The following is a 14,060-nucleotide window of genomic DNA, read 5'->3' as shown; positions in this document are numbered from 1 at the left end:
CTTTCCGCTAAATCTGTTTGGACAAGAAGAGAGTGCTGTGAAAATGGTGCAGTTGGTGAATTGCTTGTTGGCAGGCATGAGGGCCTGTCTTTGATCCCCAGCACCCATTTAAAGGTCTAACACAGGGTATAGTCCCTAAGTCCCAGCTCTGAGTGGTGGGGACAGGGAATCCCACATACTTGCTGGAAAGCCAGTTAAGCCTAATCAGTGATATACGAGTTTCATGAGAGACTCTTATCTCAAAGAACAGAGTAGTTAATGATGGCATGAGACAACTGGTGTCAACGTGTGGTCTGCACCGGCCTGCTGGGTTTTTAAACGGAGACCCTAGGAGAGGGTGTGGGAGTGAAAAAGGACAGGAGACACTAAGAAATGAGGGCAAGACAGGATTTCTGATCAAGCCCCGTTTATTGAAAAATTTTACAGGGTTTATATAGGCAATCTCGGGGGCAAGGGCATTTGGAGTAAGCAGGGTTGCTATGGGAACCTAATGGCAGATGTTCTGCTATCCATCCTTGGTAGCAAAAACTCCAAGATAAGGGAGTGGGCTCTGAGGGAACGCAGCTACAGAAGCAAAATAAGCAAGTGGCCTCCCAGGGCCTGGTGGAGTGGCCTGGGCTGCCTCCAGCCTGCCACATGCCAGGCAGAGGTGTAGAAAATGGAGTCTACAGACAAGGTGGAATTGCCCAACGTTTTAAGCCAGGAGCCACTAACGGCGGCTCCCCACAGCGGCCCTCACAGGAGTGCTTGGTAGGAGGAAACAGGAGTGAGAATGTGACAGCAGGTGCATTTGTAGCTGATAAAGGGCAGACCAGGGTGCCCTTTTATCTGACAGCTACATGGGTATCCCGAGTCTTGACCATACGGGTCCTACATTTTCAGGTCAGGGAAACTCTAACCTCTGGGAGGATTCTTCCTCACCTGGCTTGTGGCATTGAAACAGGATGACTCTCTTTCCCCTCTGGAGCTGAATGAGGAAGTAACTAGTGTTTGGGGATCTTTTTGTTTTTAGTTTATTGTTTCTCTTGCTTCTTGTCTCCAATTCTGAATGCAATGTTTGGGAAAGTGGTGACATGGAGGTAATGGTCAAAGGACAGTGTTCTGGTCTCTCAATTAAGAAGAAATACTCTGAAACAAACAGAAAATGAAACCAAGGACTTGAGCTAATAAGCGAGACTCATAGCCAAGACACGGGAATGTGGTTCACTGCAGAGCTTCCTTCATTTATGTGAGCACATTCTGAGGGTGTAGAAAGTTGCTTTCTTAACACCTCTCCAAAATCTATGAGTATGCTGCCCTATATGACAAATGCCCTCTGTATAAGAATTTTTAAAGATAACTGGACAGACTGAGTCTAAATCTGTTATTTTCATTAAGCCGTTAAACATTTCTCTTCCTTTTGATATCTCTTAATAGATTAGTGGCAATGGCATATTTTACAAGCTGTTATGGTGGTGGTACCAATCAGTGTCCTTACTACCATTGTATGATATGTCTACTAAATCCCACTTGGAGAAATCCCCTTGCTTGAAGGATACTATGAAATAAGCATACACAGCCAGAACTACATTTGAAGTTTGTTTTTTATTTCTTAACTTGGCTCAAAAAATGCCCTCTGGTGAGATAGGTATATATACGAGTATCTTGTTGTGACTGTCAAGTAGTTAGGATTCTGATGGACACATTTCCTGTTTCCCTCTCTCTTCTACCTCAGCGTTCCTTTGTTCTACCATCTTCATTCCCCTGTTCTTACATCCTGCTTCTTTCTTTCTCCCCTTTCTGTTGCCTTTTCCCTCGTTCCTCCCTTTGTTCCTTTCTTTCTTCATCACTCTCCCTCCTTCCTACATTCCCTCTCTATTCATAAACATCACGCAGTTGTATCAAAGCCCTGCATGGTGAAATATATTTCTCAGCTTTTTATGAACACATTCTTTTTTTTATAAGTGAACAGGGGCCTGAGAGGAGACTGAGCTAGCCCTCCTGTGGTGGCTTTCTCTTTCTGGCTCCACAAGCATGACTATTGTATGCTTGTTGTAGAACAAACCATGATCTACCCCTACTTCCTTCTTGAAAAATATGCTCATAAGTATGTCTTCGTAAACAGATACAACTTTCGAACAACTTTTTAGAAACTTATTTTGAATTCCTATGATTATATCCTTTATATATAAGAGTAAACTTTTGTGATCAAGGCTGCCTCCAAAAGACTTTAAAACTGTATATTGTTTCACTGGAAATTAGGTTTTGGTACATACATTATCATCTATGTATAAAAGACACAAACAACCAGATAATACAAGATGTGTCTGTCTGTCTGTCTGTCTGTCTGTCTGTCTCTCCCTCCCTCCCTCCCTCCCCCACCTCTCTCTCCCTCTGTGTGTATGCATGCACATAATTGTACAAAATTATAATTCAATGTGCTTCAAAAGTATAGAAATTTTTTATTAAATTGTATGATATTTTACAATTCATTCATTTCTGTTTCTTAGAAGGAAAATTCATATGGATAAAAAAAGAGGGGACTGGTGTCATAATTTCTGAAGTTCCACCAAGGCTGACACAATAGTTTTGAATGAGACTAACTGCAGTGGCACAGAAGAACATATGAATATTATTTCAGAGGATAATAGTATGGAAATCCTGTCACCAAAATCAATGCTTCACTATTGACTGAGTCCTGACCCTTAAATAGACTTGCTCACATACCTCTAAAAAAACCTCTTGTTACAATAACGTTCAACATGGACTGAATGTTTTACTTTCTTATTTAAGAATTGATATTTAGAGTGGATCACAGTACTTCTTAACTAGTATATTTGGATTGATATTCCCTAAAATACAAATATTTCATCTTGTAGAAGAATGATTTGTGTTCTTTAATGAGTTTCTCAGTAGAAGATGATAAAGAACCACCAAGCACCCTGTTCCCATGAACAGCTTCTATATTTTTGAAAGACGTGCCACCCATTCAAATTTTGTCAGGAAAGATAACTCATTCAAACAAACCATTCTTACTTCAGGTAAGAGATATATTAGTAGTGCATACCAATGAAATCAGAACAAAACACTTGTCTTTAAATGCATAGCTTCAGTTCAGGTAGACTACAATAGATATTATTTTATACAAAATAATAAATTTCTGTTACTGTTTAAAGGTTGTTGCATAGCAACTAATTTTTACTGGAGAACAGTGTAACTGTACCTGACCTATGCAGCTTTACACCTATTTTTAAATTTAAATTCTATCTTCTAAATGATCTAGGTAGACAATTCCAGTGACCTGAACATTTTAAAGATAAGAGTTCATCATTTTAAATTAATATTGATGAAAGTTCAGAACTGAACTATTTGTATTTTTTTAGAAGTTCACATCAGTTTGAAAGTGATTTCATACAGAATAGAAATAAAGAAGATTTTTTTCAGCTGAGTTATTTAGGTCACCTGAAAGGATAAAGGATTGTTTGAAAACTCATTGACTGACCAACAATTTATTAAGGATCTCATCCTTAGAATGATTTGGTAATGGCTGACATTTCTATTTTACTCTCTGGTGTTTTAATGAATTGAGAAAAATCTTTTTGATTGTGTATTCCAAATTAAATTTCAGGATTGATTTTGTATTAAGTAATAAACTCTCCCAATTTTATTGTTGAAAGAGATATGAAGCATGCTAAGGCGGTGGTTTGAGTCATGCCAACAACATTTATTAGCTGGAAATGTTACTGTCAGGCAGACTGATGCTTGACTCAGTTTAGCCAACGCATGATTGAGGATAACACTTGAAACACGGAATGGAGGTTATGGAACTGAAACACGATGCTTCCTATAGGGGCTGATGCATGGCACATGATTATTTCGCACAAAAGCTGTCAGCTGCATTTTACAGCGACATCAATTTCTTTTATTTGCAATACATTTTACTGTGGCTATCGTTGTGTAATTAGGCTAAATCAGGCAGTCAACCTGTATGTTTGCTCTGATATTATCATTCATTGCTTACCTCTGTGCTCACTTAATATCCTTGTGACTTTTACACAAAATGTTTTAAACGGTATCAACAGACCACCGGCTCCCACCAACTCAAAAGCTATGAATGACATCAGAAAACATTTGGGTTCTATATCTGTCACCTGATTTTTTCCACTACTGAATTTGCGGCGGGGGGCGGGGTGTATTAACTGTTTTCATTTGCTGTTCAACTATTTTAAAACTTCACAGAATGTTTTCCACATTATATAATGCTATTTGGGTAACCTGAATCTGTTTTCCTGTGCCACGACCACTCGTATTTGCCTCAAGGATAAAATACCTTATATGGGATTTGATATAGTGTTGTTTTGTGCGGACATCAGTTTCTCCTGGTTGCTGGTGCTGCACCGAAAGCACTGCCACTTGTGCATCTGTGAAGTCTGAATCCTCTGCTTCCGTCCTCTGTGGACCCTCGTGCTTACATGGGCTCCACTCTGATGATCCTGTGTGATCTCCTTCACCCTAATCACTTCTGCTTAATCACACTTGTAGAGGGTGCTCTGCCAAGCTAACCACGGTCACGTTATAATCCAGGAGGACACTGGGCCTCATGCTGCTATCACAGGGGATTTAAGTAAAATAGTGCCCACAAGGCAGAGTGTACATGAGAGTGAGAACGAGGCCACACAGCATGATCTCTTGCCCATGTGTTTTTGAGACACGATCCTTCTTTTTTAAATATTTTATTAATTTATTCATATTACATCTCAATTGTTATCCCATCCCTTGTATCCTCCCATTCCTCCCTCCTTCCCGCTTTCCCCCTACTCCCCTCCCCTATGACTGTGACTGATGGGGACCTCCTCCCCCTGTATATGCTCATAGGGTATCAAGTCTCTTCTTGGTAGCCTGCTATCCTTCCTCTGAGTGCCATCAGGTCTCCCCCTCCAGTGGACGTGGTCAAATATTTGACACAATCCCTCTATGCAGCCTCATTTTGTACTGAACTTAGAACCTTCCTGTTTATTTTTTTTTCCTATGTAACAAAATTTTATTTATTTATTTATTTATTTATTTATTTATCTATTTATTTATTATGTACAGTGCTCTGCCTGCATGTACACCTGCAGGCCAGAAGAGGGCACAAGATCACATTATAGATGGTTGTGAGCCACCAGGTGGTTTCTGGGAATTGAACTCAGGCCATCTGGAAGAGCAGTCAGTGCTCTTAAATACTGTGCCATATCTCCAGCCCCTACCTCTTTATTTTTAAAAAAAATTTTATTAATTTATTCAAATTGCATTTCAATTGTTAGCCCTTCCCTTGTATCCTCCAATTTTTCCCTCCCTCCCTCCTGCTTCCTCCCTTCTCCCCTCCCCTATGTCTGTGATTGAGGGAGACCTCCTCCCCCTATATATGCTCTTAGAGTATCGAGTCTCTTCTTGGTAAGTTGCTATCTTCCTCTGAGTGCCGCCAGGCCTCCCCATCCAGGGGACATGGTCAGAAAAGGGGCACCAGAGTTCCTGTGAGAGTCAGATCTCACTCTCCACTCAACGGAAGAACAAATATCGGGACTTGAAGGAACCTTCCTGTTTTTAACTCCAGGATGCACTGATATGTGCCACCGTGCTCTAAGGGAAAAGAGGTTCATTTGGAGGAAAATTTCCAGTTCAACTGTGCGGCATACAGCTTGTATCCAAAAGACAGAGTAGAATACTAAGGGAACTGTCTCAGTAATTTTTATTTATTTATTTTTTTAAGCCTTATTTCCTCCTTCTGCTAACCGAGGCCCATTCCTGGAAGCTTCTAGCCTCCTTACAATGTAATCTAAGCCTAAAAGGCTTTCAGCCTCTGAGAGTTACCTCTGAATAAGATCACTGTTTTTAACTCTTACTAAATTCTGGCTCTGGCTCATTCTGTCTTTCCAACCTGGTTCTAGCTTGTTCTCTTTTCAAAACCCCTCTGTCAAACTCTCTTTGTAAAGCTGCCTCTGAATTCCACAAGCTGAACTGCCACACACTCAACTTCACTGTACTACCAGTCAACCCATCGACTAGGCTGGACTGCTTGAACAGAACCGACTAGAATTCAGAGATCTGCATCCCTCTGTCTCCTGAAATCTGAGACTAAAAGTACATACCACCATGCTTGGACCTAAGCTTTTCCTTAACAGCAACTCTCTCTGTTCTGTTGGAAGAGTGGGAAGAGAGGAAAAACTCTCTTCTCCCAGCTCCAGGAATGACTCATGAGACTAAATTATTATTTTACAAATCATAGGCCATATAGCTAGGCTCTTCCCTGACTAGCTCATAACTTAAAATAACCCATTTACACTAATATCTGCTGCACGCATGGCTACCTAAACTTAGGTACCATGCATCCATTCTTCTTACATCTTGCCAGCTAGAATCTCATCCACCTGGCTCTATCCTAGAATCCTTTCTTGCTCCTAGATCTTCCACCTATTTTTTTTTTTTTTGCTTTAGCCATAAGCCAAAGGTTTTCTAATTGACAGGTGTTCCATCTATACAAGACACAAGAGATTCTTTCTACTCTATACCAGGCTGGTCATGAACTCACAGATCTTTTTACCTGAGTCTCTTGGGATTAAAGATGTATCTGTATTCCAACCAGATCACACAGACCTAGAAGGTCTTGGGGTGTAATCCTTTGCCAGAGAAGCTATGTTGCTGAATTAAATTCTTCTATAGTGAATTTAAAAGCATTGGTGATGCTTCCAGAAGTTCTTTTATTAGTCAGTATTATTTTAGCTTCCCTGATTTTTGTTTGTGTGTTTGATTCTTTTGTGTGTGTGTGTGTGTGTGTGTGTGTGTGTGTGTGTGTGTGTATCTGTTTTTCTATATAGTGTTGAGTATTGTCTGTCATCATCTGTGAAGTATTATGTTGAAATTTTGATGAGAATTAATTGAACCTGTTAATTGCTTTTGGAGGACGGACCTTGACACAGGATTAACCCTATTAATCATGTGCATATGAGGTTTTCCCATCATTTATGTCATCATCAGTTTTATTTTTCAGTATCTTAAAGTTTTATTTTACAAGTCTAGTCTTTCTCTTACTTTCTTCGAGAAATCCCAAGATTTACTTTGAGGCTATTATGAAAGAAATTATTTACCCCGCTTTCTTTTTTTAAGGCCCACTTCATGAGATGGAACTCACACCTGACAACGATAAAGTTGCCAAGAACCTCAAACTAGAAAGGTTACAGGCTCCAGGTGAAAAACTATTATTATTATTATGTTAAAGGAACATAGCAATAAAAATACTCAAATGGCATATTGCTAAATCCACATATATGAACATCACTCAATCCTCATCAGAGAAACTTCTTGCAGTAGACAGTAATTAACATTACCAGAGAGACTCAGGACTGGTCATTGTTCACAGGGTGCAGAGGAGAAGGCAGAAAGACTATAAGAGCTAGAGATTGTGGATGATGTACTAAGGCAACAGTATCTTCCTGACATAACAGGATTGGTGCAAATACGAATCACAGATACTGTGACAGACCTGCCTAGGTTCAAACCAGACAAAATCCCAATACAGAGAAAAGGAATTGGACACGAACTTCCTCTCATAACCTAGGGGCTATTTGTAACTGGGACCTGCTGGGTAAAGCAAATTCAATTGTCTCCAATAGAGTGTCACTGGGTAGAGCAGCCAGAATCCAGCACAGTGTCCATGACCAGCAGTACATGGCCAATAAAAAATGTACCCCATGTATTAATTTGTTTGAATGCTATATTTTTTGTTGTATGTATATATGTATGTATGTATGTATGTATGTATGTATGTATGTATGTATTTTAATTTCATTTTTTTAGGGTTTGTTTTGAGAAAGAGAGAAAGAAAGAATGTGCAGTTGGGTGGTTAGGGAACTTGGTAGGGGATCTAGGAGGAGTTGGGAGGCAGAAAATAGTATGACAAATTTATTGTATCAAATTATTTTCAGTAAAATTTTAACTTTGAAAATTGGTGATGAATTGTTCAAATTTGAAAAGATCTCAATTACTAGTCTACGTTTATCACAAGAATATACATCTTAGGTGAGGCAGATAGATATGATTCTAGAGAAAGATAAGGAAGGATACTTAGATAAGGTCTTCAAAAATCTCAGAGGCATGCAGAATATGGCATTTAAAAAGGTTTTTATTATTTTAAAGATTCACTGACAATGAGACAGGTTAACTCCTGGTAACACCCAGCCAACCTCAAAGAGGATAATGAGCATCAACAACCTCCTTATGGAGATGGCTTCCAATGTGGTCCTCATTTCTACCACAGACAGAATTCTGTGCAAAAAAGGGCAAGTTTGGATGCAGGCAGAGTTGACAGCCAAACTCTGCCAAGAAAGGGTAAGCAAGTCCTCAGTAGTTCCTGCTTCAGAAATGTGTCTGTGAGATATATTAGGCCAGAAGGCTGAAGGTGATGCGCCAACATAATACAGAATTTTGGGTGAGTCTTCAGGTAGCAAACTGTCTCTGTCGTCTTCTCATTTGGAATGCTACTAACCCGCATTCCTGGCATGCTCAGGTAATCAAGTTTATTCCTTCTCAAGTCTCTGATGAGGTTGAAGACCAGGTAGCTAAGTTTTACAATGAGGCTTAGTTGTTTAGGGGTTAAGGTATTTTTAGGTGCAGATAGATGTTTTAAGTTGATAAGGATAAGATGTGATGGAGAGTGATATACATTCAGAATTTTAGACGCACCAAGATAGGAAAGATGTTTTCTTCAAGGCTGTCAAATACAAATAGCCAAAACACTAAGAATGTAACATTTATATAATTCCTGATTGTGTCATGGTTCTTCTTGCTATAGGTAGTTTATTGTATATTTGTGTAATAATATAAATGTATATGTAAAAAATAAAAATGTAAAAAAAGGGTAAATGCAGTAGCTTTTCTCTATTGTTTATAAGGCTGTTACAGGAAGGCGAGATTAACAACTTAGTTCTGAATTTAAACATTAAGAAGTAGCACAAGTAAGAAGAAGCTGAAGTATGTGAGACTTTTAAGTCAGTATGGAAATAAACACAACTGTTTTTCTTCTTTAGATGTTTTCAAACTAGGACTCTACCAAACTTTAATAGGCACATGACAAAGGAGACAAAAGAAACAGATGAGAGGCTCAATTAAATGTCATTACTTTGATAGTGACTTTGATTTTACTGCTCTTTGATTTTGCTGTCCACTGGCTCATACCTGGGATGGAGCTCATCTCATCATTGTTAGAGTTTTCACTCCATCTGTCAAGCAAGATCCCGCCTTATTCAACTCTGATCTTCTGAAACAGATCTGTGAGTATTATGAATGAGACATTTCTATTGCAACGATACAATCCGGGATAAAGACCCACGCTTTGAAAAGATGGAGCATAGCAAAGAGCATCAGCAAAGAAGAGAATCAGCAGGAATCATTCCTATGCAGTGTTAGCTTTCCGCTATTGTGATGGATAACTTAGATGAATTCAGAAGACAAAAAGGAGTTTATTTTGTCTCATATTTAGAAGATTGCTGTTGCACAGCTTTTGGGCCTGTTGTAAAGTAGCACATTATGAGGGGTGTGCACAGCAGAAGGATACTTTTTACCTTGGTTGCTAAGAAACAGAGATAAAGGAAGGGACAAGGCTCCATGTCCACCATGAAACAGAGTAAGGCTTGACATCATGGCCCAGCTCTCAAACTTACTGTACCTCTTAATGATACTACAGGCTGGATACACAGATTTTGAACACATGGGCCTTTGGTGTTCAAAATGATATCATAAGCCCCTAAGAGGACCACACAGTAAAAGGCAATTGTACATGTTTGACTCTGTAAAACTTAGCATATACTGTTCATAAGATGTTATGCATTCATTGAGAATGAATCAGAGATGCATCACTTATAAACAAAAATATTTATGGATTTCCTTACACATAACTAACTGACTAACTAACTTGGTAAATAAGTAATTGTGACATATTAATGGCATCACTTGAATGTGATTAGCTATTAAATCTCTTCTAAACTATGAAATCTGAAATTCTGAGAGAAGTAATCACTTCATGAGTTTAGATTCTTCAAAGCAATATCTTTAAATGAACCATAGTCATCAAACACTTAAGCTAGTAGAAAATTAAAGAGAAAAAAAAAAAAGCAAAAAGAGGTATATTTTTAAAGAGTGTATATGCACCTCACCTTTTGTGCTTCACAACAGGCCCAAAGCAATGGAACAAACAGCTATGGCCTGAAGCATCCAAAATGCTGAGGCTAAAATAAATATTTTCACTTTTAAGTTGATAACCACAAGTTGGTATACAACTAAACAAAAACAAATGAAACATTTCGATGTGCTAAAAACAAAACTTAAACAAGCATTGTGAAAGACCCTCAGACTAGGATAAATTTAGAGTATAATTTCAAAACACACAATTGATCATCAGGAACACACAAAGGAAAGTGTCAAGGTAGTACTGTTACATAGAAGACAAAAGAGAAGCCAGGTGCATGCCACAGTGGAGCCCCTTGGTCTCAAGGACAGTATTACTTAAATATTTATTTCGTGTATCTAAGGATGATATCCAGTTAAGTTACTTAAGGTTTAATTTTGTAGCTTGTTTACAAAGAAACAGAAATCACAATACTTCGTAACAGGAAGAAAGGCTAGTGTGTAGGTGGGCAGTTAGCCAGCTTAAGGATCTGATACTCAAGAGCTTGAGGGATTACAGGAGTTGGCACTTACATGTGAAGAGATGCACTATTGCAGAGAAAGCCATTCAAGAGATGTTTCTGATGGAGACAAAGGAAGTAGACCAGCCTTGTTTCTAGTAAGCCGTTCACTTCCTTTAATAATCTTCTTCTAAACTTACCTTCTAGCCCGTCAGTTCAGAGAGAAGCTTGATTCTGCCCAAGGTGTTTATCTGTTGACTAAGTTTGTTCCATCCATTTTCCTAGGAGAAAAAAGGCTTTAAGGTCCCGATGGACTTATTCAAGTAAATAAAGAATTAAATATTTAATATGACAACCTGTAAGGTGTTTATTGTGAAGTCCAAGTCATGAGATGTGAAAAACAATAATCAGGGCTTTGCTACATAAGATCAATTCCCTTTATTAAAAAAAAAAAAGAATGATCATAAAGTTTAGTCAGGATAGTTTATATAAATCATGTTTAGTTTGTAAAGGAAGGTTCAAGAATCTTAACAAAATCACTGGAAGAAGAGTATAGAAAAATGAGAGTCATATGTAAATTTCCTTAGAGAAGTAATTGATTTTTTTAATATTTTTTACTGAAAATAGCTTTTTTTTCATATATGGGTTCCCCTCCTCCAATTCCTCTGAGTTCCCCCAACTTCCCCTCCCATCCAGAATTACATCCTTTCTAATTCTTGTTAGGAAACAAACAGGCATCTAAATAATAATAATAATAATAATAATAATAATAATAATAATAATAACAACAACAACAAAATAAAATAAAGTAAAATTAAAAAGTAACAAATTAGAATAGGATGAAACAAACAAATAGAAGAAAAAGCACACACACACACACACACACACACACACAGAAAAACCCACATGTTTCAGACACAGCAACCACATAAAAATTTAAAAAAAAACAAAAGGCATAATATATAAGCAAAATTTGGCCTGCTTGTCTTTCCTTTTTTTGTGTGATAATTCACACAAAATTACCACGAGCTTTCACAGTTCCATTTGTTCTACTAAAAATGGCAGGACTCCATTTTTAGCGGCTGCTAACATCCCATTATGAGTAGATTTCATCTAGAATGTTTGCCTCATTCCGTTCCACATCCTCTCCGCTGTGAATGGTGCAGCGACAAATACAGGTGCGCATGTGTCTCTTTGACAGACTTAAGTTGTTTCTTTTGGGCATTTAGTTAAGAGTGACTCAGCCGGCTTTCACAGCTGGTATGCTTTCCTTTTTCTTGCTTTCTGTTTATCATTACAACTGTATTCATTTACATTAGTAATAACAGTACAGGAGACTCTGATTCCTTACTCTCAATAGCATCTGCCACTTTGGCTTTTTGTTTGTTTGTTTTCGTTTTTGATGATAGACATTTAAACTAGGTTCAGTGGTATATATATATTCTACTTAAGAAATTGTTTTACCCCAAATAGTAGGTCCTCTGAGTCCTGTGTGCTGTTCTAGATAAATGTCAAGCCTTACTGTGTTCTTGGGAATTTTTATTAAATGCCAACTTCCTCTTTTAGGCTATAAATTGAATAGTGCGTGTGTGTGTGTGTGTGTGTGTGTGTGTGTGTGTGTGTGTGTGTGTGTCTGTCTGTCTGTGTGTGTTTCACTGGAATCAAGCTTCCTGTTCTCCAAGCTAAGTTTTTCATGTCACACATATTCATTAATATAGTATATTTATGGAAGAGATCAAAATTTTTATTCTGCAGTTTCTTCCTCATGCATAGCTTTAAAAAAAAAAGAATCCTTCTGTTTCAAAAAGAGCATGTTTGCATATTTATATTTTCCAACTTTCTTTTAAAAATAAGGTTAGATTGTATATTAGAAAGTTTGTCCTAATTATTTACTCTGTGTTTTAGAACTATTATCCCAAATAGTTTGGAAACATTTGTCAGATGGAACACACACATATAGCCTTTTGATCCCAATATAACTGCCCCTTGCCCTGAGAAACTGGCGTATAACTCCTTGTCTTTAAGGTCCTTAAATACTTTGCAAGTTATTGGTAGTTTCAAATGAGATAAAGTATGAGAAGAACTTACTAGGAATTAAGGGTTCACTAATTAATTATTATTATTATTTTTAGGGTGAACATAAAATATCTCTATAGATACAGATTGTGGAGTTAAATAGACAGGTGCTTAATTTTTACCATAAGATTTAAATGACATAAAGATAAAAATGTGGCAAAGAATAAGATCTGAGAGAGTTGTTCTTTTTCAATAAATAGTTAAGTAGCTCTAAATTTTATATCTTAATGTTCAGATACTCTGATAGCAAATAGACTTCTGTTTCTTCATATGGGTCACAGCAAGATCATCATTTCATTGATGAATTGAGAATTGTATTCTTATTACATTCCTATTGCTGTGATAAATTGTCTTGAAAAAATAGGAATAGCTTTATTTGGCTTAAAGTTTAAGATTATACTCTATTATTTTGAAGAAATCAAGGTAGAAACTTCAGTAATCAAACTACAATGATGGTCAGAGAGAAAAGAAATGTGTGGATCCTGGGTTATTTGCTTGCTTTCAGCATACTTTCTTCTTTCCTATTTTGTTTAGCATCCCTCCCCCAGGGCATGGTACTGCCCACAAAGGGCCATGTCTTCTTATATCAGTTAACAAAAAGACAATTTATTACAGACATGCCCACAGTCCAACTGATCTGAGTAATCATTCATTGAAATCTCTTCCCAGGTGTGTCATATTGACAGTTAAAAGAAAGCATTACAGATTTCTCCTTTAATGGGGATGCTGTTGAGTTCTAAAATGTTCATATGAATCGATCCTCAATTTATATTTTATGTTAAAGATTAATGTATTGATTAAAAATATCCCTGAGGTATATTTCAAAAATTGTTAATTTTTAATGGAAGGACATTTTTCTTCTCAGGGAAATACTTGTAATTGTTTTAGGGCACATAAAAATATCAGTTTAAGCTTTCTAGGAGGTTAAAGTGATAATTAATAATTTTTTCTGATAATTTCATTGATTTCAAGGTAAATGTAGAGATGATTTTCATTTTACAGATGGTATAACTCATGCCTGATGAGAACAATTTGTTCTTCTATGACTTAGTAGCAGATTTGTTTCAATCTATGAGAAACACAGTTGGGTGTTTTCTAACATTACCTTTTGTCAGGAAATGAATACAATAATTTATAATGAGGCAGATGTTCTAACACAATTTTGTCACTGTCAATATGATTCCTTTAGTGTTCTCATTTTCCTGTGGAATCAGTAATGCACAAAACTAACATACTGCTTCAGTTCTAATTTTAAAAGACCAGTGGTCCGTGAATATGAATGTGAGAGTTCCTAAAGAAAGAAGGGCCAAAGATGAAATCGATGGAATAAGTAGAAATGATGAA

This window comes from Acomys minous, assembly GCF_964271855.1.
Source record: "Acomys minous genome assembly, chromosome: 19".
Lineage (NCBI taxonomy): Eukaryota > Metazoa > Chordata > Mammalia > Rodentia > Muridae > Acomys > Acomys minous.
Note: the sequence above shows the minus strand (reverse complement) of the source record.